The following is a 25703-nucleotide window of genomic DNA, read 5'->3' as shown; positions in this document are numbered from 1 at the left end:
GTGATCCATCAAAAGCCATGGTGAAAAAGCAGCTCCAAGTACATTAAAGAACCATTTCTAACCACATATGTAAGGGTACATAAAGTCTTATCTTTATTAAAAAATATTGCATAAGAAGGAGAGATGGTCTGCCATTTAAGCATAGGCCTGGAAATGAGCCATATCTTCCAAGTTCGAATTCTGGCTAGGACCCAAACCATCTTGAAACCTTCCTGCTACAGTTTCCCAACTGGAAAAGTGAGAATAAACATACTTGCCTACGGTATTTCTCTCTCAAGAGTGGAGGAATAATTAAACACAGGGTACTAGTATCTTGTCAATTTGGAAGCTGCAACGCCCCTTATCACCTCTAAACAAATGTAAAAGACAGATTACAATTGTTCATCTTCTCTCTTGCATACTTTCTAACATGCAAGAGAGCTTAATCATGGTTACATAAGTAATTTAGGCTGTTCAGAGAAAGAGGCTGAAAGAAAACTGCATGGAAAAGGCATAGAGAATCAAAAGTAAAGCTCCTCCAAGGTTCATATTTACTTTTCATTGAGTCTTATTCTTATAAAAGCATTAACTGTCTTCTAAACCTGGAGGAAAATGCCTGTCATCAGAAACCCTCAGGTTTCTCTCACCAAAGCCAGCAAATGACAAGTAACCTGGAACTGGATACCAAGAGAGAATGAAACAGTTTTTTTCTCTCCAAACAGAGTGACATAAGCCAGGTTTTTACTGTCTTTGCATTTTGTTCTTATAGATTGCATGGCAAGCCATGCTGGCCCAAAGATGATAGTGGTGCCTTCTTGTCTAACACATATTCTAAGCAGTGCTTTCCCAGTTCTTTGGACTTTTAAATCAGCTGGAAGAGGCAAAGTTCTGTTCAGTTATAAAAATAATAAATTATCAGATAGCAACTTTTGACCTATCATGATTCCATCAGGGCTGAACTCTTCAGGTTTACTCAGCAGGCATTCAAAGTGTAGGACCTGAATCACCCACAGTTTCTCCCATACCATGATACAGAGAAAGGCTCTATTCAGCCTCAGTAGTGAAGGATGGTGTACACAGGCTTTCAGAGCTTCATTCCAGGATCTGCTTATAGTATCTCCAGCACTGCTGGCATCTCCAAAAATGGGACATTCTCTATTGACTTTTTAATTCTGGCAAACTTCTCTGAAACAGTACTGTGAGAAGAGAAGTGAATCCTGACTTTGTGAACAGAGGAAAGATGCTCAAAAAGAATGAGAAGCTAAGACATCTGAGACTTCTGTTGCATATAAATGACCATTGTGTAAAAAAAGAGAGGAAAAGGGGGAAAAAGGTGCCTTGTTTTCTTTCATTTGAAGGATGAAAATACCTCCCCATTGGTATTTTAATTGTAACTCATGAGGTTTTTTTTGTTTTCCAAAAGCTACCTTCTGAACAGTCCAAGCACACGAGTCTAGCTCATGCACAACAGACATTCAAACACCTTGCAGCTACAGAATCAGGCTCAAGGAATTTGATTCTGTTTACATGCAAAGCCCAAGCGACCCCTGAAAATATAATGCAGGTTTAACATCCTGATTCATGATCTATTTACCAAAGCAAAACTGAATGGCTGAGAGAAGAAACTTTATCACCATCTACTGATACTCCCGTGATTGTATTTATACATTTTAAACATGCAAGAGACAAAGACACCTCCTCAGAAGTGTTTTAAGTGCTCTGGAGCCTAACAAAAGCCAGGGAAATCTAGAGCTATCAATCTGAAGCTGCCAAGAGATACTGTCTTACTGTCTATGTGTGTACATCCTATACCTTTAATGACTTGGCAATTCTCTTTCATTCTATAACAAAAAAGCAAAAAAAAAGCTACTGCTAGATTGGCCTAGCAGAAGGTCAGATTTCCTAGGGTTTGTTACATGGGTTCTGTACAACCACAGATTTTAAAACATCTTTTAGATTTAGAACAGAATTAGCCTTTGTTTCTTCTAGATAATTAAAAAATTGCTTAATGCCTATTCACACACTAGTTATTTTTTCAACTTTTCACTTGCAGATAACCAATTATAATTACTGCTGTAATACAATATAATACTACTGTTTGTTTCTTTCCTAGAACTGCCTGGAATTACATGACTATTGCCACCAAAATGGAGCAAAACTGACTGTTAAGCATTAGCTCTAAGTTAAGTGGTAACATGATCTATTTAGTGGCACACTTATCAAGTCAGTTCTGCTGCTGTTTATTTAAATAGAAATTGAAATATTAGCTGTTCAACAAACTCCAGGCATTCTGGGCAGGAAATTGAGAGGACTCTAGACCTTGCTATATGGAGAGAATTTTTGACAAGCCTTCCCTAAACAGTTTCCTATTCTGAAGTACAAGTAACATCTCTAATAGTCAAGGAAAAAAAAAAACACCATAACAAACTGGAAGAAGAAAAATGTAGTCAGGGCAGACACAGTGCAGATACATTCATATAATGATGCTTGCCAGGGTAACAGTCCTTAGGCTCTGCAATTACAGCCAAAGTGAAAGGATACTCTATCCAAAATTGTAAAAGTCAAATGGATTCCTGATAGCACACACTGTACATTAAAAATCTGTTTTAAAACACAGCTTTACATCATAGAGAAATCTACCTACAATCTTGTGCTCTTGAGGGCATTAGAACTACTCTACAAATACTTTAGCCACAGTAGCTAATCAGATTTTGTCATGCACCTTTCTAATCAATTTTAAAATTCCCTAAAAGACCCAACTCTCATATCCACATTTTCTTTTAATATATCTATATATACACTTTAAATGTTGTGATTTGAGATCATAGAGCTAAAGGATAATTTTGTATTCCACTGTTGCCACCTGTCAGCGAGTATTTCCTAAGGGTAGTGCCACTATTCCCAGAGCTTCACACATCCATATAAAGGGCTGAGCTTTCATTCTAAACTATCTGGTTCTGAATGTTCAGCCATAAAGATTTTGATTTGCTGATAAGAGTGTTGCAATGCAGCAAAACCAAAGGAGAAGTCAAGCAATGTTATCTAAATAAACTAAAATCATTATGTCTGATCAAGGCTACCACACAGCCAGTTTTGGTCAGCATAGCACAAATAGCATATTCTAGTGCACTATAAACTTCAAAATTCACCCTGCAAGCTTTCAGTGAACCGAACAATCCCAAAATAATCAAATTACCTGAGCAAGGGCTTCATAATCATACATAAAGACCTCAGAATAAGACAGAAAGACAGAAAGATCCCACTACAAAGAAAGAGGTACATTCTTAATGTAATGTTTCTCATGCCTGAAAGTATTACATATATATCAAAAATTACACTGGTATCTTCTGTCTTATGACTAAACAGTATTGTTCTACTTCTTAGTTGTGGTGATTTTTTTGTTGGTTTTTTTTTTTTTCCCTCACTGGGAAAGTACTACTCTATTGTACACATTTTCATTTTTATTGGATGATTCACTTGCTTGATACTAAATGGAAGAAATGCCTTAGTAACGTAATCAAAAATATGCAGGCATGTGTTTCCAAAATTAATTTTGATATTTCCTGTCACTGAACTTGCCTCATCAGAGCATAATAGTAATTTTATAGTTGTAGCAACGCTGATTTCACCACATAAGAATCTACAGGAACATTTGAAGTTGCACATGTTCAAGATTTGTTTTTTTTTTTTGTCCTGAACAGCTACACAGACAGTAAGTCTTAAATTCCTATCATCTTCCCAGTAAGTCACACAGAAACTGGATTCAGAATGTCCAAAGGGCAACAGTTGATATTGCAATCTATGCACAGCTCCTCTTTTATAAAAAGATGGAAGTCTGAGTGATCACTATTAAGCATTTGCTCACCATTTACATTGTTTTCTTACCATTTAAAATGTGTATGTCAAGCCTTTTTAGTAATTAGGCAATCAGTAAAAAAAATAATTTGGGCTATTACAATTATTGTTCAAGGGTTAAATTATATGAGCACTGCAGGAGCTATACTGAACACTTATTTTATAAAAGACCTTTTCCTCCTGTTTCACACAACATTTTTTAGAAAATAAGCAGTTGCACAAAAATATTAACATATGGCAGTATTATTGAAACTGCTGTAGAAATTAAAGGCAATAAAAATTGCTTTGGACAAGAAAGGACAAATAGGCCAAACCAAATAATTATTCTTGCAGCTTTCTTTAACCACTAACTCCATTTGATATGCAGTTTCCGATCTCTCATATTAAATCTGATCATATATATTTAACTCCATTCTTAAAAATTTCAGTAGACAACTTTAGTGCTAACCTACAACTGCCCTGTCAGAAAATCTTTGATGTCACAGCATAATAGCTCCTGAAAGAACAGTGCTAATACTTAATGTAACATGAAACCAAGGCCCTGCAGTGGGGCTGTCTGCTGTCAGGAACAAACAGTTTCACTGCTGTTCCCCAGAAGTGACAAGATTGAGAACTAACAGGGCAGCACCTCCTCGGTGCTACAGGAGACCTGTGCACCAGAGTCACTGGCAAATCCCACAGAGCAACATTACTAAATAACAAACAAACAAAAAAACACACTAAATAAAAATGTCCAGCACTGCAGCCATAGATGTTCTCTTCACCTCTTGCAAATACCGTTGATGTGAAGATGAATTATTTCCATGCTGTAAATTATAAAACAGGAATCTGGTTTTATATGGAATTTCTTTACATTTCATGCATGTAAATAAAGATCCTTGTGCTGCCCTTTGCGTCTTAAATTCTTTTCCAGAATTTATTGTTTTCTCATTATGATCATTAGATCTCTTTTAGGTTTTGAATTGAAATTTTAAGACTAAAAGTATTGCTAGTTGGCCTTCAGCAGAAAACATAAAATACTTTCCTCTGTTGCTAACATAGGTGCTTACAGGTCCACCTATGAACTTATTATCAGATTTTTGACTAATGAAAACCATTGCACTCATTGTTCAGAAAGCACTGGAAAGATCAGATTCCAAAATCTTGCGTGTCCCCTGTTCTGAATGGCACCGAAAATCTCTTGCTCAGTGCCCCTTTCCAGGGAGCTAAAGGGTCCCAGAGGAGGGATGAGATACTCATACAGTCAAGTCCAATATGTGTCTGCTTTGTGCTCCATAATTTTACCTCTTTCAAAACAGTTTTAAGATTCACATGTAACATTGCTTTAGGTCAAAACGTATTACTATATGTGAGAGTACCAGGCTGCCATGGAAATCAGTTCCATTGCTGGATTTATTTTCTCTCTTGGAAAGCTGACTAGTCTATTTTATAAACTAGCAATAGCTGTATTTTAAAGTTTATAAAACCTGGTCTCTGGCTAACTTGTAAACATAGGATATATTATCCTTTTGTTTGCAAGGCTTAATCCTACAACTGTCAAGCTGAATAAACCTTCAGAATAATAGTAAAAATATTTTTTAAAAAATGTGATCACTAACAGAAAATTAAACTCAGATTGAGATAAAAATGTCAGTGGCACAAGTTTTTGGCACATTTGGCACTACTCATAGAACTGGGAACACTTTTACCATTTAAATTTCTTAAAAGCATTCTTGGGCTATCTGATTTTAAAAGTTGTAAGGTGATAAATGTTTTCAAACATATCTATGCTTCACCCTCCACTTTCAATGAATCTCTGGTAGTTGGCAATAAAAAAAGATATAGTGGTTTAGGCATGTAGGACCTTACTGATACTGAATAGGAAATTACATTCTTTTGGTGGATTCAGAGCACATGTCCATACAGCAGCATTAAATTTATCTGTTCATACATTTGCAACTCTTAGCATTTGCTTCCAGAGCACACTTAAACACACTAACCACGGTGCAGACACTGAGCTGGAGACATTCTTTATACCTTGCAGTTACAGCAGATTGCACAAGAGGAGAGAAGGGTTCTGTGAGCCAAGAAACATGTCAGTAATCACGGTCTGTGGCGGCACCAAAACAATCGATAACGCCAAGTTCTCCTCCCTCACCCACTGCTCCCTGGGCTGCATCAGAGGTGTGTGCTGTTCCTCCTCCTAGGAGTGCAACCAGAACTGCTGTCCCTGCTAGAGCTGGCTGTCCCTCCACTCACACACTGCATGGGCTGAGCTGTTTTCCAGCAGCTCCCTTTGCCGCACTGTGACATCGCGTTTGAAGAGATCCCACAGCCATTTACTGCACCTCAGCTGAGAGGCAGGAAAGAGGAGCCAAACGTATGATTTCTTCTGTCCCTCCAGCTAGACGTGCAACAACATGCCTGTCTACACTCTAATCTAGGCTATATAAATACTTTTCCTCAGCTATTTTAAAGACAGAGTATAAAAGGAAAGACAAACAGTCAAGATTTAAGCTAGCACTTAACCATACCCCTACTCCATCCTGGTGGGAGCAAGCAAAAACTCTTACAGAGACAATAGAAGTCTTCTCCCTCAGAGATTTGAAAAGATCAAGGTTTGTTCCTGCTGAGGAGAAATGGTCTCCATTATCTTTGCTGGAGATATCTAGGATTTTCCCCCATCTTGCCTTTTTTTTTTTTTTTTTTTAATTCAGTTTGTTCAATTGAGCCTTTGTGATGCTTGGTCAGGAATTTGGGGAATAATGGACAAATATTTATTTTAAATTCATATATAATTGACAGCAATAGCAACCATACAATTACAGAAAAAGATTCTCTGGCTTCTATAACACTACTGAGGTAGTGCCAAGATTATGCTTCTTAACAGAACAGGTGAGAGAAGGAGGAGGAAAACAATTAGAACCGTTACCTTACATGGCCAAGACATTTTGAGTCAAGACCAAATATCTGACAGTACTGCCTAGAGATCTCAGCTCAGATAAAGCTCACTGCTAATAATTATCTGAAGAATACTCATTTGGAACAAGTTTAAAAATGGTAGTAGGAAGCAGAGAGACCTTCAAAACAGAAAAGTAAATATAAGCAAATACAATTTATTTTAAGCATTTTATATACTAACAGTAGACAGGCATTATTAATTTCTACAGATAAACAACATAGTTCAAAAAAAGAAGAAATAAAATCTGGGTCAAATGTTGGTCTCCTGATCAAAAATCTTAGCAATTTCACATTAAACATAAGTTGATTATAAAGAACATATTTATTTAGCATCAGTAATTATGTAAAATGAGCCATTCCCTCTGGAGATTATCCATAGGCTTCTAGACAAAACAAGCCCCAGAAGTTTTTAATCCTGACCATGTAGTGGGCTGACCATTAAACAAAGGAGCAGGTCAGTGAGGAAATTCATAAGCCAAAAAAATATATAAACCACCACTAGTGAATAAGGATTCAGCCCTCCAAAGTGCTAAGCACATTGGCCCCAATCCAATGAAGTACTTAACTACATGCTGAATTTTAAGCACATACATAGTCTCATTCCCACTGAGATTATTCCTGGGCTTTAAAGCTCACCATGTGCTTGTATAGTTTTTTTGAACTAGGACCAGAGGACTTGGTATCTTTGAGGACTTGAACCCCTGAGTGTTAGGAGATGGACCTGGAACAGCTCAAGCATATGAGTTTTCTACCTGTCTTAGTCAATAACTCTGAATTTCACTCTAAAGATGTGAATCACACAGAAATTGCAAGTTCAGATTTTGACACCCCAAAATTAAATAAATACATACATACACACATACATGCTCTCCCCTAGGTCTAGACAAAGAACCAAAACCCATCAACTCCTCTGTCTGAGAAAGCACAGGTTCTGCCCAGTTCAGTTGTAAGAATCAATGCTGGGAATAAATGCCAGCTCTCTAATTTGTCATTGCTATTTATTTTAATACAAAAATAGTGAGAAGAGGCAAACTGCTCTTCACACTTTTGATCGTAGTCATTATGTCTCCAACACCAGACAACAGGCAGCCTGTGGCTGTCAATGGCTTCTGGCAAATGAGAATCTCTTTACCCAACAATTTCCTTCACCACAACTCTGGAATTCACCACAAGGAGAGGAAGGCCCAAGTGTGACACTGAGTATGCTTTTGGACAAGCAAAATACCAGAAGAGCAAAATGCAAATAAATTAATTTTGCACATCAAACAAATCATGGTTAATATTAAACAGCCTTTTATCTGCATGCAAAAGGGGTTGTTTTTTAATGTTCTGCCTTTTTATTTTTTTTTTTATTTCAGGGCCCTATTCATTGCAAAGCAACAAAAAAAACAGCTCTGAAATAAATTTTTTAAACACAAGTAAAGTAATTTTATTAGAATCTGAACTTTTAAAAAGCTTTGTAAGATCCTGACACATTAATCAAATGAGTACTTGCATGGAGCAACTTAGAGGGAATAGAATGAACCATATGCACCTTTATGTCAGAAACAAAATTTGAAACAAATTGTGGAAGGCTATTTTGTGCAGTGGCTGCTGTGCCTCATTTGGACAACTGTATTACACTGTGGCATAGAAATGAAATAGTGAACATGCATAACCAGTCATAGAGTGATCCTAAAATAATCAGACAGTCGGCTGCCACAATCTAGCAGCTTTAACTAGATGGAACATTGCTGTGGGGATCCATTTGCTGGTCCCCAGCATTCACCAAGAAAAAGCATTAATATGCTCCATAGCATTTTTCTAGGAGCTTAAGAATTCTGACGAAGCCACAGTATTGAACAATCCTGCTAACCCTGGGCATCCTGAGAATAAACATTGAGGTTATATGGATCCTTCTCTGGAAGTTCCAGCGGCTCAGTGTCTTTTGTGATAAAGCATCACATTTCTTGTGTTTTTGAGCTGGCTCCCCGTTTGTTACCTCTGCATCTCCATTACTGAAACATGGGCCCAGCCCAGCCTACCACACACAGCTGGGAAGGCTGCAGGCCATGGTCCAGCTCTTCTAAAAGAACTGTCTGCCACAGGAAGTCCAAAAAATTTCTTGCTGAAAGTACAAGAACTGCACTATTTTCCAGAAAGCTGAGAATGTAGAAAATCTCTTTCCATATTACATAACACAATATTCACAGTTCTGGAGGTTGTACATCCCAGTTATCAACAGCTGTTCACTCATTACTCCCCCTCTAACCTCAATTAATATCCCATTTGATTGTGAGTGACAAAAGTGCTGATTTTGATATCTCATCCTCAGTTCTTGGAAAGTTCTTGGAAGAGCCTAAGCAGAGAAGGAGAATAAAGTAATTAGGTATGACTTGAAAGGCTGCAACCACTAATGCTTATTTGCCCCCACACACGCTAGGGTTTTTTCCTGTCTGTCTGCTTCTCATCCTATCCCCTTTCTTCCTTTTGTTTCCTCTCACTCAAGTATTCTCCTTCCCTTTCCATCCCCAGAAACTACTTCAGATTCTAAAGTACCTATTTAATTTCTGCTTTGCTTTTAGCTAGTCTCAAAACTTCATCACGAACAAGATCAAAAGGATATAAAATAAAATCTCATTTCACATCCAACACTCAGACCACAAACTAGTGTGCAAGTGTATTGGGATTACTAATTTACACTGATGGTCTAGAATCTATCAATCCTTTCAAAAATATTCGCTATCAACCAGCTGTCAGAATGATCAGTAGAACACAAAAATGTTTACGATTCATGCTAACCATTCACAGACTGATCATATAAATAATATTTATGTACACTTCTAAAAAATACTGATATGACCAAACTGATCCACTCAAACATTTCCCAGAAACCTACATTTTCTCAGACAGCAAGGACAGATAACTTGTGTCCCAAAGAATTGGATGTGAATAACTTGACGAGCAACAGAAAATGAATACAGAGTTCACTCTTGAATACCATAAGCACTAAAGGGACTTCTTCAACAACTGCATGTTATCTTCTTCAGAAGAGAGCATTACACCACCTATATAGAGAATTTTTTTTTAATCTACATATATCAAGCTATATCCAAATTCTATGTGACTACAGAAAATCTCTATGCATGTTCAACAGCAATACAAGCATTACAGTTGCTATTCAGTTCAATTACATATGCATTCATTCACTCTTCCCTCCCATCTTTGTCCTTTCATAGCCCTTCCCCTCCTCTTCCTCTCCCTTTGTTTTTTCATCCCTCATTTTCTCCCACACACTTTCAAGAAGGCCCAATTCAGCACAGCGTGGCATCAGCAGAGACCAGCGACAGCTGCCGTTCCAGCTACAACAGTGAGTGGGTTTAAAAAAAAATCAAGGAACCACTTTAAAGTTTGGGAGAGCTGTTTAAACTGAATATGTAATAACTCTGCTGAGGATTTGGACTTTAGCTGCAGTCAATAGGGGTGCTTCATTACCTACTTGTGGGAATGTCACTTGTCTGTGGTGAGGTCACAGCCTCCTGGCGGTAAATTCCGTACGTGCTGTTTAGCCCGGTCAGCTGAAAACAAATTAGCAGATGCCACCCTGATTTGCATCCAGTTGCTATTGATACTAAAGGAACAATATGTGAAAGACAGGAAGTATCATGTGGGAGCCTCACTTCACCAGTGTGAGGGGAAACAAGCCTTCACCTTCTTTATCTAATCATCCCAAGCAGAATTACTGAAATAGAAAAGTCTTCCACAGCAGGAACATGGTAATCAAAACCAGTTTGGGGATGGATTTGACTCTTACTGGTTTATTAGTTATCCTAGGCATTTCTGTGCCACTTTGATTGGGGTGAAGGAGGGAATTCATCAGAAGTAAAAACAGCAATAACTTAAATCTTGATGTTTGCACTTCTAATGGAAATCGCCCATACAAACGATTCAGCAAAAGAGTTTCCCCCTTCTCCTTTTGGGTTTGGTTATGTTACACTCATCTTGTGAAAAACTGATTCAACCTGTCCCAGGAAAGACTTCACAAATTAAAAAAAACAGCTAATTCTCAGTAATAACTCTTTAGGTACATTTTACTCTCCCATATACATATTATCTTTCCCTGAAAAGACTGTACAACACTCACAGCATTTAAAGTCTTTCACTTTTACACCATTGTGATGAGTTTGTGTTAGTAATTTGATCCCATTCCATCACAGAGTGTTTTGCAATGGTGTTTTCAAATAAACTTTAGTAGGCACATCCAATGCAGCCTGTAAAACACATGGCAGTGTGGCTGCAGTAAAATACACACCAGTGTCGCTGCACTGCCACTGCTAATCAGAGCTTTTGTTACATTCTTAAACGTCACAGATTGAACCCTTCTTGTCTACAGAGGGTAGAGAATTTAAAAATAATGAGAATTTTCACTGACTGAAGATAAACATGAAGCAAGATGAAAGACTGTGTAGACCAACAAGGAAAGAAAAGCCTTTTGGCTTTCACCAAAGGTTGAGGGAAGATCTTTGAAGCAGGGAACAAGGCCCCACTGAACTGCTTGAACACACAGTAGACTTGGCTCCTTAAAGTCCAGGTTGAGTGTTGAGGGTAAGCACAGAGACACATGAGAATGACAACATGCTTTGTCTTACTTATTTTTCTAGAGCATTATGTGGCAATACCTTTCTTTCCTGGTCTCTTCTGCTTGACATTTTTCCATCTCACTACTCATCTCTAAACTGACTCCTCACAGACTGTGTAGCCATCGTCCCATCCCAACACCAATCTTCTAGCTCATGAAATCATGATGAAAATCCAATCATATCTAATTTGCTTTGAAATAAATGAAGATTCCATTGTTACTTCCAAAGAGAAACACCACGGGCACCATAATTTCCATGTCCAAAGGACAGGTAGCATAAAGGGAACTAGGGCCTATAGAAGGAAACCAGCAAGCATGAAAGGATTTTCCTGGAATTAATCTTAGACCTTTTGTTTTAGCAATGAGAGTAGATACAGACAGCAGAATGTAAGAATGTATGCGTGTAAGCCAGAGGTGAACTCAATTTCACTCATAGGGACTACCATAACAAAATCACTATAAATATATGTTGAAACACAACTACTTAGGGACATTAAAAAAATGCCATGTGCATGTCTACATATATTTGCACTAAAGGTTGAATAAAGTATATTCCCACTGCGGTGGCATACATGAATCACTTAGCAGAAGAAAAATACAAAAGGACCTGCAAGAAGATAATCTGCCCTCAGCAGATCAGGTATGATTGAAAGAAAAACAAAAAAAAAGAAAAACACACAGCCACAGTCCCCACAATTACAGGAAGCCAGCATGCCAGAAGTCAGAATCCCCACATGCTTCATAATATACTGCACCAGAAGACCTAATAGAAAATAGATATGGAGGGAGAGTTACTCTAACATGTAGTTTATATGAGGTGAATTCCTGTTAATATCACCCTAAAGCCATAAAAATCATCATGCAAGCAAACCTGATTCCACCCTGATTGACATAAAATTATCCTCTACAGTTAATCCAATGCAAACAGGGCCTTGACACATGAGCCCCATCCCCACAGAGTCACAAAAAGTTGTTTCCATTGAACCCAGAAGGAACTGCATCCTGGCCTAAGGAATGTGATTGTGGCTAGAGAAAAAAGGCACCCTCCTGCTTAAGTAAACAGCTACACTGGCTTATACCAGCTGAGAATCTGTCAAATACCAATTTATATCAAAAATATTCCTCTGAAATAGCTCAACATTCAAATTCCATATATATCAAATCCTTCAAAAAGCTCATTCTAATAACAATGAGCCAGTCAGACTGGCTTATATGACACTGCTCTTCTCCCAAAAATCTGAGTCCTCATCTAGCTCCACCTATTACTTCAACAGGTGGATTTGGTCCTTCTGAGGTAAAATGCTGTGAGTGCCCTTAGCACTACACTGAGGAAAGGAAGTGTGGATTCACTGAGCCAGTTAAAACTGTAAGAATGTAGATGGGCAACTCCATCCTATCTTAGCTAGAATTAGGCCATGACAATGAGGTTAACCCCCCACTACTGCAAAAATACCATGGGTTTTCACTAACCACAAATAGTCAGGAGCTTGGTGGAAGGAGCCCATCCACAGCAATCTCCTAGATGTAAGAAGCAGCAGAATACTCTCTGAAAGGGTAGGATTCCAGCTCATGGACACATCCATCAATCATCACCTAAAACTGGACAAAGCTAAGCAAGACTGCAGGATTGCTGCAGCACAATCACAGTGCAAATATCTGTTTAAAGCACAAAGACTTCCTAAAAGCTTCACCTCAGTAGTTCTGGAGCATTTAATGGACAGAGCCTCTGTGGAACGAGCATCTCTGAGTAATGAGGAAACTCACAGAACTCTCTGCCTCCTCCGCACTGGGACACTGACCAACACGGTTTATGAAGTAAACAATTCAACAGCAGCCCTTCCTGAGCAGCTCAGGGTGATGCACTCAGGAATGAAAGTCACATTTATTCCAGAAAAGAGTTTCCAGATAGGGAGCACCCTGCAGTATTTTATGTCAATTTTCCCACAATGGCAGGTCCTTGGAGTAATATATAAATTCTCTTTATGCTGTGTAACAGTTAGTTGGAATTAGTAAACACATATTGTTTCATTAAATATATTATGTTCCAGCACATGCATTTAATTTGCCATAAAGTATGGTATGCAAGAAATCACACCATTTGCAATAAATCTGAAAAGATATTAGCATTTTTGTTCCTAATACAAGATATTTTATGCAAGTTATAAAATTTCAGTGGTATATAGAAGGGGTCTTAGTGAAATACAGAAAAAATATGACTATAAACAAGCCATCATTCTGGTAAGAGGAAATACAAACAACCAGAATAAAAATAGTTGATGCACAAAAGACATAATGAGGGGGTTGCTCAAAAAATAACTTCTACTTTGAATGGTTTGGATGAAATACAAATTATCCACAGAAAGTGTGGACTGGCATAAATGTTTGTACAAAATTATAAGTATATTTCTAGAAGTATGCAAGAGGCAACCGCCTGCATGTTACACAAGGTCCCAACAACGCTCTGCGTAAGTGCTAGTGCACAGAGTCCAAACCACTGCATTTTAATTACTATGCAGCCTCAGATATATTGCCTTTGATATGGAAATGTTCTTGTTCTCTCATCTTCACATACGGTCTCATGCACAGAAATCTTTATCTGATTCATAAAAAATAAACTAGAATCCAATCTCAACACCTGACCTCAGTGCTTAGAAGTTTTTTACTAAGCATGGTGTCACTTTAAAAAGAATGGGTAATATTGGTGTAAAGTTAGATATTTGGAGCAATGATATGAAGGATTTGCAGTTAGGAATCAAATCAATACTGCACCTCTGAGGTTTTAGAGCTTCCTATTGCCTTATGTCAGTCTCCCAGTGACTGGAGACACAATTGACTACACCTTTCTGTATAGCTCAAGAAGAAAGAAAAAATATTTAAATGACATCCTGTCTTGCCACCGATGGAAGAGATGCAACTCAGCCACTTGCTGTATGGAATAGGTTCTGAAATCTAATAAATCACTAACATCAAACTTTTCACCTTTTTTTTTCTAAATTCAGATGCTACATTCTTGAACATATTTTAAAGGTATGCACTACAAAGTTTGCACAAGAAGCAAAACATTTCCCAAGCTTTACTTCAACAAACAGGTAAAATAAACACAAAAATACTTGAAATACAAACCCAATACTTTCCTGTATCTTATATTAATATGCTGCCCATAAGTAGGCTAAAAAACTTTGCTTTGACAAATTCTACTAGTCACTCAAAAAAAAAAACATTAAATATTCAGACCTATTTAGGTAATTCTCCTAGCTCTATAGAATTACATTCCCTTTTTCTAAAGAATATGATCTGTGTAAGCTCTCTATAGATGATAATGGCCCATCTGTAAAGCATTTTGTTGCAGGTTATCTGTTTTTTATCACTGCTAGTACCTGTCTGTCCCTGATATGATACCCTTAAACACATTAACTTGATGGAATGTTTTGCCTGACTTCAAAAAACATCCATTGATCCGTTCTGCACTACAAATGAATTACTCTGATTAACCTAGTTTAACAATATACCTAATTTTATCATACTCTTTTCAATTCACAAGATTCAAGAAATATTTGATTGAAGTAATTTCCAAGCAATGATTTTCAGACATGGGATGCTGGTTTTTTTCTTCTTAATTTAAGAAGACAAAACAGTAAACATAAAACTGATATGAGTATTTTAAAATATACAAGAGGAAGAGAGCAATGTCTGTGTACTGATTCTTGTTTCTTTAAGAGAAAATCCATTTTTCAGACTCCTGTTGTACTAATTGAAAGAGAATTATTTAAAACTTCACTGAATACTTGAATATACGATGGGTATCTGTAGCAGTTTCACGATTTCTGAAGAACTCTAGACTTTCTGAAAGAAAGTAAACTAAAAATTGGCAGGAAATCTCTTACAATGATATCACAAATATTTGTTGTTGCCAGAGAATACTGTTTTAAAAGAACACCTACTTCTGTGCTGAAAAGGCTTTGGGAACATGTAATTATCCGGTTTTATCACTGTAGAAATCGGCTGCTTTCCAGCAAATATGTCTATCAGGTCCTTCTCTTCTGTGCAGAACTACATCTAAATAAATAGGCACGTATTTCAGACAGACATCACACCAGTCCAGTACACAACCTTATCAGTGATAGGGTTTTATGATGTTTTGTTCTTTTCATAATATGATGTAAAGGCCTGCAATGACACATGTACAGATACATACTGTGGGAGAATCATGTGTCTAAAAAACTCCAAATGGCTCATACAAAAGAGAAGAAAATTCGGTTTCTGTGGTTTGGTAATAAGTCCCCTAAAAGTTCCCATTCTTGCTGTACTACCTGAGGAAAAATAGAAAGTTGTGTAAATAAAAATTACACAAAAAGCCACTGGAAGAGATGAACAGAAACCAGCTTGCTAGAGTACAAACCTGAAACATGCACCTCTGTGTGTTTTGCTGCTACTTGATGAGTAAGCTCTGTGTGAGCTATCGAGCACTTCACACAGCAGCACTTCTCTCTCGGGTTCTGACACCATGCAGAAATGTCTCAAGGCTCTGCCTCGGTGACTTACTGTACCAACTGAAATGTTTTAAGAATATGTTGCTGTATCACTGCAGTTGACAGAGTTCATATATATACAAACACCCCTATTTACACAACTTCGGAAAACTTTAGCCATTATACGCAAGGTCTGCCAAATGAGCCCGCTGATCTCTAAAATGACAGTGTGGAAAAAAGGAAATGTACAACATCCCATTGTATGGGGTGGAAAGCCAAGTGCATCTTAGCTTCTCTTTCTGAAGTAATTTTTGTTCTGGGAAGTAAATAAATTAATTAATTAATCGACTGAAGACTTTGGAGTGTGGTCTATACATTTCCAAGGGGAAAATCTACCCAAGTGTAAAAGATTGATAGATATGCTTCCTGAAGTGTTATCTCCCAAGGTGATCACAGTGTTTAGCAGATAAAAGAGGACTAAAGAAACTTTCTAATGCCAACTGAGGGGGAAAAAAAAGTATTTGTTATTGCTATCATCATGCAAAGCTCTGGCCTTTATTGCCACGAGATATTTTAAGGCCTCCAAGAACTGCAGGGATATGTGGATACTTTGGACTAAAAATACGATCAAAGATGCAAAAAATATGTCCAAAGAGATTTTTTTTTTTCCTGTTGAGCAGAAGAAGTTCGGCGGGAAATGACCACGAACAGTTGTTGGCCACATATTAAAAACCACTGGCGAGGGAACAAGCACTGGCAGTTCCCACTTGTCAATAAAACCAAGCTGACAAGTGAAGGCGACTAACTCTGGACATCAGCTATTATTTTCTACAAGTATTTTCTACTGCTAAGGCACTTGTGGCCTTACCAGTGAAACTGATGGGCTCCACTTTGTTTCTCTTGACCCTTTCCCCGGTGCGTAAACACAAAAAGAGGAAGAAAAGCAGCAGTTACATAAGTTGAGCGGAGAGTCGGGAACGTGCAGGGAGAGACAGCCATCTGTCTCGTTCCCTTTATGCTGTGTTATACACATGGCACTGGCTTGCACCCTGCCATCTAGCAGAGAAGGAAACCGAGGGAGAGCTGCGGCAGCCCAGTTCAGCCTCCCAGCAGACCCGAGACGGAGAACTGAGCTGCAGGGAGGAGGGAGGAAATAATGCGTTTAGCAGAGGATGCGAGACTGCCGACCAAAGGGCCTCTTACGCGCTCATCGCTGAATGAATTAAAGTTCCCGGCGAGGAGGCCGGGGGAAGCGGGGCGAGCGACACGAGAAGTGTGACAGGAGGGAAGGGGCCGGGAGCCGCCGGCCTCCCGGGGACACGGCGGGCACAGGCCGGCGGCCGGAGGGGGCGCGGGGTCCCCGGCGCGGCCGCTCCCGCCCAAGCGGGGACCAGGGGCCGGCCCGCCCCGGGGGTCGCGGCGGGGCCGGGCGCTGCAGCCCAGGGTCGGGCCGGGCCGGGCCGGGCCGGGCTGGGCTGGGCTGGGCTGGCCCGCCGGGCCGGGCCCGGCCCCGCGCCCCCTCCCCCGGCTGCGGGCGGCCGGCGCGGCCCGGGACGCGGCCTGGAGAGCGGCGCTGGGAGCGATGCCCAGGGCTCACCTTCCCCTCCCCCCGGAGAAGCGCGCTTCGAAATGGTTTTGCAGGCGATGCTGGCCAGGCTGCGCTCGGTGCAGGGCTTCCAAGAGCAGTGCCTGGGTTGGTTTCCGTATATTCTTTGGCTTTTAATAGCTAGCTGAGGGAAAAAAAGAAAGCATTATTGTTTTCTTTCTTTCCTTCTCTCATTGCCTATTCTAAATTTGACTCCAAAGTTTAAGCAGTTGAATTGGCTAATTCTGAATACAGTCTATTGAGAGACCAGACACAGCAGTATATCCCTGTATAGCAATAGATACAATGTGCTGAATTGGCAGTCTAATTATAAATGTGGCATTTGGACCTCCTTTCAGACCCAGTGCCACCTTACCTTATGAGGGAACTTCAACTACAGCAACTGTTCAAAACAAAATGCCATTACAGGATCAGCTTCACCCAACACTGGAACCAGCCAGGGGATTGTTTTACAAACAGCCTTTCTCACTTAACACAAGAATGTATTATAAGGAAAAGTTATGGATAGTGCAAAGTCTGAAGAAAACGCCTATGTAGTTTCTGCCAGGTGTCGAGCTACTTCAAACTGCAGCATACTCCAAATGACCTCATTATTTTCTTTTAAATGTACTCACTATAAATAATTATTCCTTAGTTTTACTAGAATGAGCTGCTAGGTATGCTTGCTGTTTATATTCCAAGCGTAGTGTGCATGTAACGTCATGAGCACAAAAACCCACGAAATATCCTGGCTCAAAACAAAAACCTGCAATAAGATCTTGCCAAAGAATCATGGGGTGCTGAGAAAAAGTTTTTTAAAGGGTCCTTTCCAGGGAAATGTTCGTATTTAATGGCAGGCTACATGCACATATCTCACATTCATTCTTATTATTTACTTTATGGTATTATAATGGCTTAATTAAATGAGTGGGCACAAGCACGTCAATAAAACAAGTCAAGTCAAGTCGAAGTCTCAAAACAGGTTTCAAAATTGCTCCATTACACGAATACAGAAAGGGAAATTCGTTAATTTTTGGACTTCAAACTGTTTGAGGACTGGGTAGAACTGTTCTCCTGTCCTCACGATCAGCACTGAAGATGGAAAAGGCAAAAAATGTTAAAGTGAGGGTAAAAGAAAGCAGTAGGAACAAAGTGCCGCTCGTGTGCCGGAGGCTATTTAAATTTGCTTAATAAACATATACCTTATCTACGAACAGCAGGCGAAGATATATTACTTTATCACAGAAAGTTTCACCTCTCTGTTTTTGGGAAACACCCCTAGGACAGCACTAATCTGCCGTCCCCAGGCTCCCAGCGGGCTGCCTTTCATTGCGGCCCCCCTTCCCCCCACCCCGGCCACTCAGACGCAACACTAATTGTCTTTTCACGGTGCCACTTTCACTCCTTCCCGTCCTTTCACAAATAACAAAACCGCAGCAAACCCCACGGTGAGCCGGCCCGCAGGAAGCGGAGACAGCGCTCGGCCGGACAGGAGGGAGCCTGCCAGTGACCTCCGGGCCCCGGCCGCACGGCTCGGGCCGCGGCCGGGGCTGCCGGCCCGGGGACACGCTCTGCCGGCTCGGCTGGCGCTGCACGCGTGGAAGTACCTGCTCGCATCACGCCTGTCTGCTCTCCCTGTCCCCTGCCTACACCCAGCCGCGACCCCGCCGCCGCTACACGCGTGCATGCATTACGCGAGCGGGCAGCGCCGGTGCCCTCTCCTCCCCGGAGCAGGGCGAGCCGCAGAGGCGCACTCATTAGCTCCCACTGATGATTCCTTTCAGGATCATGAATGGAACAATTGTCAAAAACTGCGGGAAAAAAAACAAGCCCCGAGACTATTATATACAGACACAGCTTGTGTGCGCGCATGTGACAGTTGCAGGCAACCCAGATTTGGCCATAAACTCTTCAGCGTTATCCGAGATAAAACATCAAATTGCGTGTACGGCAAAAGAGGCTTCTTATCCCCAATCCAAAAAAATAAACAGCTTCCAAGGTAGTGAAACCCAGGAAAAGAACAAGCTCTCCACAAGACACACCTTGTCTCACTCGTATCCTGCAGCACCGCCTGCAAACAGCTGCGCTAGCTTGCTGCAAACTGCCACTATTTTATTTTAAAAGAAGAATAACAGTAATAATAGTAAGTGAAATACTTCCTGAAAACTTACTTTGCATTTAGTTTAGGCACTATTCTTTTTTTCAGCTCGCAAAGGAAGCCGTTTTGTCCAGGTTAGGTATTGTCTACTTATGGATCAGCCTCTGGCTAAGGGTTTATTTTAATTTATGGCTTATGCATTCTTTTAAGGTCGATTTGCATGACCTCCGGCAAAGAGCTAAGGCAGCAAGAAATCCCAAGTCGACTGTTGCCACAAAGCGGCACGCATCACCCCTTCCCCGGGTGTAAACAGAGCTCTCTGATGATGGACTGCCTTCTTTCCCCCTCCTTGTGTATCACGAATTAGGGCGCGATATCGATTTTAAAGTTTTCGGTATAACTTTATCCCAGGCTCTGCCGGGGGAGATAAGGCGGCGGCTCCTCGGGACAGCGCCGCGCTGTGGCCGAGCGCGGCACGGCCGCCGCCGCTCCCGCAGCTTTGTGTGCTCCCCGCAGCCGTCCCCGGCCAACTCCAAAGACACTCACCACCTCAAACTTCGCGCAGAGCCCACAAGCACCACTAAACTCCCCTCGCCTTTCTCCATCCCGCGTCTCTCGGGGTTGTCCGCCAGGAGAAACCCACGCGAGCACTTCGGAGCAATGACAGCAGCGCTCCGCTCTCAAAGATTTATTTCGGATTTTATTTTTCCTCTCTTTCTCTCTTTCTCCCTCTCGTGTTAGTTCCTTACGTACAATATCTTCCCGCACCATGTGTTCGCCTGCCGTGGGTGATCTTAAAATACAACGCTGATCTGTCACTACATTTTAAAATAAACTCTACTCGGGAAGGATGAGAAAGTGTTGTGATTTCAAGGTACTGGGGTCCCTTAACGTCTCGGAAACCTCGGGATTCAAACAGCCCCGGAAACTCGCACGGGGACGAGACTATAACTACTTTTCCCTAAAGAGAAGGGAGGGGAAAAAAAAAAAAAAAAAAAAAAAAAAAAAAAGAAACACAACACCCCCGTGATATCAAAGTAAATAATCGTGCAGGGGGAGGCGGGGGAAGGGGTGAATTCAGCAACGTTAAAAGCTAAACAACAGATCTATCTCCGGACGCTGCTGCTTCACTCAATTGCAACTAATAACCCATTAAAGACAGCGCAGGGGGAACTGAATTCTCTCCTGCAAAGCGACATAAATCCAGCGAAAACCCATTAAACCGCCGCCACCGCCACCAAGCCACGCAGCACTACACACCACAGCAAACAACAGGTATACAACACAATAGGGCTGGTTTTCCTGGTTACCTCCTCGGGATCCAGTGTGGCACAAAGCACTGGGAGAGCCTCCTTTTTTTTTTTTTTGCAACGCGCTTCGGTAATTTTCATTAAAAAAAAATTAAAAAAAAAAAAAAAGAGGGAAGGAGGTGAAGGGGGGGAGGGAGGGGAGAGGAATAAATGGGTAGTAATTCGGTAAAATAAAATAAAATAAATGAACTAGAGTCTGCTGGTGTTTCTCCGGGCCATGGATGTGCAGGATCCCGATCGTTAGAAGTTTGCGGATGGGTTGCCTGGAGATTTGGTTACAATCAGGTTCATTTTTTTTTTTTCCTCCTGAAACAAGTGAAGGCGATGGTTACTGCTGTCAATCTTGGCAATCAATGTGAGCGGCCATGTCGTAAGTATTCAAAGCATTTCCCGTCGTGCAACATCAGAAAGTGAGTGGCCAGGGCATTGATCTGAGGAAGGCAAAAGGAGGCAGGGCTCCCCCGCCCAGACAGCACAGGCAAGATGAGACAACACAGGGAGAGAGAGGAGGGAGAGGGGAAGGGAGGGAGACACACACACACACACGCAGAGAGAGAGAGAGAGGCTGGGAGAGAGCGGGGAGAGCAACAACTGCGGAGAAAGTGAGCACAAAACAGAAAGTGAAATCGGCGCGGGCTGCCAGCCGCATCCCCGCGCAGCTATCACCACTCACAGGGCCATTAGACACATGAAACCCTACACCGCTCTGCTCCCGCTAATGACCACTGATTGCCCGGAGTGGTGAGGAAAGGTACTAGAAAGTTACCGGGGAGGGGGTGCGAGGGCGGGGCGGGGGCCGGAAAAGGAGGAGGGGGAGAGGGGGGGGTCCCGGGGGAGCCGGTTCGCGGTGCCGGGGCGGCGCGGGGGGGGAGCCGTGTCACACAGGGCCGGCCCGCCCTCCGCCCTCCCTCCGCCCGCCGCGCTGCGTGGGGACACACACGCCGGGAGAGTCCCGCCGGCTCACGGGATACACCAGGAAAATAAAATTACAGGGAAAGAAAAAAAAAAAAAAAAAAAAAAAGCTGTAGAAAGACGATGTGCGGGAGGAGGGAAGGGCTGGCGGCGTGGGGAGGGAGAGGGGACGACGAGAGGGAAGCACTCAGCAAGCGCTTAGTGACAGCTGATAAATGGGTCTCTGAAGAGCCCGATCCCGCAGCACGGCCGGGAGGGGAAAAAAATAAAAAATAAATAAATAAAAAAATTAAACAGGCGGGTGGGGGGGCGCGGGGGGACAGATGAAATGGAAAGTATAAATTATACCAGAGATGGGAGTCCAGCTACAGGGACCCGGGGGAGAGGAAGGGGAGAGAAGGCACTCAGAGTCCACAAACTATTTAGTGATGGATTCAGCAGAAAGGTGAAAAGTGAGTACAGTGAAAAGGGAAAGACAGGTATGGCCGGAGAGGAAAAACTGATTTAGGACGGACTTGAGCTGAAGTTGGGATTCTCGTGGCGACGACGAAAAATTTTAGCAGCGGCAATATATAAATATCCCTCTTTCTGCTTACCAAAAGGCAACAGATAAGGACTGGAATATCAGCTTGAATACCAATTTAGGAACTCACGCTCACTTGGAAGTGCTAATTGGGGATGGGGGGGGGGGGGTGGGGAGAGATCTGGGAGAAAGAAGGGAAAAACTATAAGGAGCTGAGGAGAAAATCAACCAGTGGCAGAGTACTGCAAACCCAAGAAAGTCTCCCTGCTGTATTTTTGCATTCCAAAGGTAAACATAAAAGAGTCTTTCAAACTGTCAGGGGCCCGCAGATCAGGTGGGCAAACAGCGCTGCAGAGAGAAAGTCTCCCTCTTTTGATATTATTCACACCTAGGCTAAACTGTTGTTAAGATGGGAGTGCGGAAAGCAACCTCAAGCCCACAAAATGAGAGAGAGAAGTTGTTGATTCATCTCTGTATTTTTGGCACTTTCTCCCCATTTTCCAGAAGGCGCCTGGAACAGTTAGTAACAGACAAACTTTTTAATTTTAAAATAGCTTCATAACTTATAGAGGCCAAAAAGACGAGGAGAGAGCCTGATTTCACTTTCCTTCTCTCTCAAGTAGAAATTTGCAGACTAGGTTAGACCCAGAAGCACACTCAGCCCCACTGCGAATGAAGCCGTCTTCAGCAGGACGTGATGAAAATTGAACATTAACGCGATGGCACAGGACAGATATGACCTGGCTCTGATTCATTTTGTTAACAAGCTGTAAAACTCGACACACTGCTGGAGGGATGCACGTTGCATCCTCTGCCTTTGCTATCCGAGGTGCTATCGCCCTTCTCGAGCCGAGTTCAGGGAAAAGGAGTTGTAAGTTAGACCCTCTTGGAATAGTGGACCTGTTTTATACAATATTTTTGGCAATTTCTCTACAATAAAAGGAGTAACCAAGTCCTATTCGGCAAGTAGCAAGCACCTTGAAATAGAACTTTATAATTATCTAGTAAAGCTTTATCATCAAATTAGCTGATGAGGGCATAGTAGCTAATTTCCACGCATTCTTTCAATTTTAATAACAGACACTAAAAAAGTGAAATTCTGAGATGAGGGGAAATTGTATGATTGTAAAAACTGAGTTTGTATTCACCTGCATTCGGCTAATTCAAAGTATGCACCTTGCTGCAGTTACCCGGTGTATGGAATTAACGACAGTAAATAGCTGCCTTTCGAGATATTATTCTGTCATTTTTAATCTTTAATTATAAGAATTCTCATGATTAGCCACTAATGCTTTCCGTGTAACACATTTAAACCTGCTGCAAGTAAAGGAAATACCTTGACTTTTTGCACAACTAGTGTAGCTTTGGCACGCAAAAAGATTTTTTAAAAATTAAAATGAGCTACGTAAGAAAAGAGATGTAAATCAGAATACGAGGACGAATAAACTGCCTCAGTCTGCAACTCTAGTAATTTGTTGCTGGAAGTTTTTTTCTTCCAAGACACAGAAAGGAAAAAAACAACCCAAGCACTCCTCAAATGTAGCGCCTTATTAAATACGAAGCGGGAATGGGACAAGAGATAATTAAGGCATCAGATCAATCTAACCGCCCACCTAGCTCCAAATCGGGGGAGCATCCCGCTGCACTCCCGAAATTCCATGGCAGGGGATGACACTGGGTTGGAGCAGGACACGGCAGGGATGCGGCCACGCTGCCATGAGGAGCGCAAGGAACGCTCTCCAGCTTGTTGCTTCCCCTGTGTGATCAATTAAGTTACAGATGTAACTCACAGCGCCGGAGAGCGGCAACTTCTCGGCGGCAGGAAAAGAGGATTCCTTGGCATTGTATGCAAATGTGTGTGTGTGTGTGTGTGTGCGCGCTGCACGGGGATAATTGTGACTCCCTCTTTGTTTGCATAAGTGAACACCCGCCGTGCGGATCCGTATACACATGCCGAGAAACAAGAAAACGCTTTCACTTGGAGCGTTACCCCACGTTAAGAAACCGCCTTTGGAATTACTGCCCTTGCTTTGGCTTCATGAAGGCTAAAGGCAGGCAGATGCTGAGGAGGGATGCTGACCTGCTGGGGGTGCCTACACAGGGAAGGGACCGCAGGCGCTCACATCAGGTCGGGGCACTTACCTGTGCACAGCTGTCATGGCATTTTGCGCCGTGTGTCTCACCGAATGCATTAAAGTAAAGAACATTCAACAAGCGAGGCAACCTGTCTGTGTGCTAAGTTGTACGTACCGCATCTTTAACCTGAGCAGCAAACCTGCAACTCCTGGAGAGCTGGCGGAACAGTCTCAGAAGTTTTGGATTCAAAGGGCAAGAAATTTCACTTCAAAAGTCATTCACCCACTTCTAAACTGCCCTCTCACCCCAGTTAATGCTGGACAATTAAGAGGCATGCTTATAAATTCCCTCTGCAGACACTGTCCGACAATGAAGGCTTGTTATAGGCATGCTAAAGATGTTCAGAGAAACTTTTGCGAAATAATTAACAGCATCTGAGAGAAAGCTAAAGGAAAAGAAGTTAAAGGCTGATAATCCGATTGGGAAAAAGTTTTGTTAGACTAGATAGAAGTAAATTACTGCACGTTTCTTCAAAAGCAAGCCCATCAGCTGATACGAGTTCCCCTAGAACAAGAACCTCTGGCGAACTCCTCCAAATTTAGGGGACGTTTGCATTTTGTAACACTCAAAGCTAAAGATCTGCCTGAAAACAAAAACTCTGAATTCCTTACAGAGTCATCTGCCAACAAAATGTATTGTCTTGGCAGAAAAAGGATCAAGGAGATTTTAATTTCGTTTTAAACTGTGCATCATCTTGATAGTGAAGGAAAAAGCCGCAGCAACAATCTCCCCGCTCCACGCCCCCGCCGTCCAAAAAAAAAAAAAAAAAAGGAAGGGGGGGAGAGAGAACTGGAAAAACCACATAAACTTTTACAAAGAAAATAAAAGCAAGTTCGACATGAAAACCTCTTCCTGTCTCGGAAAGTTCATTTTAAAGGTCCCTTCTGTAAATCTAAAGTGCAAACACCAGGCTAAGGTAGTGAGTGGCTGGAATTTGCATGCTGATAAGAGAAGGCTGTTGTACTTACAGTGACAGAGGGCAGGCTGCGGAAGAAAAGCTGTTTGTGTTAGCCTGAGAGTCACCCAGGGCTGCAATGAGAGGAGAAGAGAGGAGTGGGAGTGCCAAGCTGGATACACCTTCACCGCATCTCATCACATCTGCCAGCCTCTCTCTCCCTCTCTCTTTCATTTCCACATTCCCTTTGTTCCTGAAAAAAAATCTACACGTCACATCAGTCCCCAGATGCAGTCTACACCAAAGAAAAAAAAAATGAATAATTCAATCAAACTGTGCATAGTCTCTAAGGCAATAAATCTATTGCACTTAAAGAAACGAAG

The 25703-nt window shown here is 41.6% G+C and overlaps 1 protein-coding gene and 1 long non-coding RNA gene across 4 annotated transcripts in view; one reads left to right on the top strand and one right to left on the bottom strand.

Moving 5' to 3' along the window:
• SOX6 (SRY-box transcription factor 6) overlaps window positions 1-21569 on the bottom strand; it is a 370313-nt gene extending 348744 nt beyond the window's left edge. Inside the window, exon 1 of one of the 3 annotated variants that reach the window (XM_068194094.1) lies at window positions 20855-21569. The gene's annotated coding sequence lies outside the window, so the exon portion shown is untranslated. Of the gene's footprint in view, window positions 1-19617; window positions 19762-20854 lie in introns of those variants that run through there. The other 2 variants (XM_068194092.1, XM_068194095.1) reach the window with 2 other exon arrangements.
• On the top strand, window positions 20621-25003 carry LOC137476080 (uncharacterized). Its single transcript, XR_011000238.1, has 3 exons — window positions 20621-20819; window positions 21171-21224; window positions 24210-25003. It is a non-coding gene; the product is annotated as an uncharacterized lncRNA (long non-coding RNA).
• The last annotated feature ends 700 nt before the right edge of the window (window positions 25004-25703 follow it).

The sequence above is a fragment of the Anomalospiza imberbis genome, chromosome 6 (assembly GCF_031753505.1).
Source record: "Anomalospiza imberbis isolate Cuckoo-Finch-1a 21T00152 chromosome 6, ASM3175350v1, whole genome shotgun sequence".
In the NCBI taxonomy this organism is placed as follows: domain Eukaryota; kingdom Metazoa; phylum Chordata; class Aves; order Passeriformes; family Viduidae; genus Anomalospiza; species Anomalospiza imberbis.
Note: the sequence above shows the minus strand (reverse complement) of the source record. Positions and strands in the feature narration are given on the sequence as shown.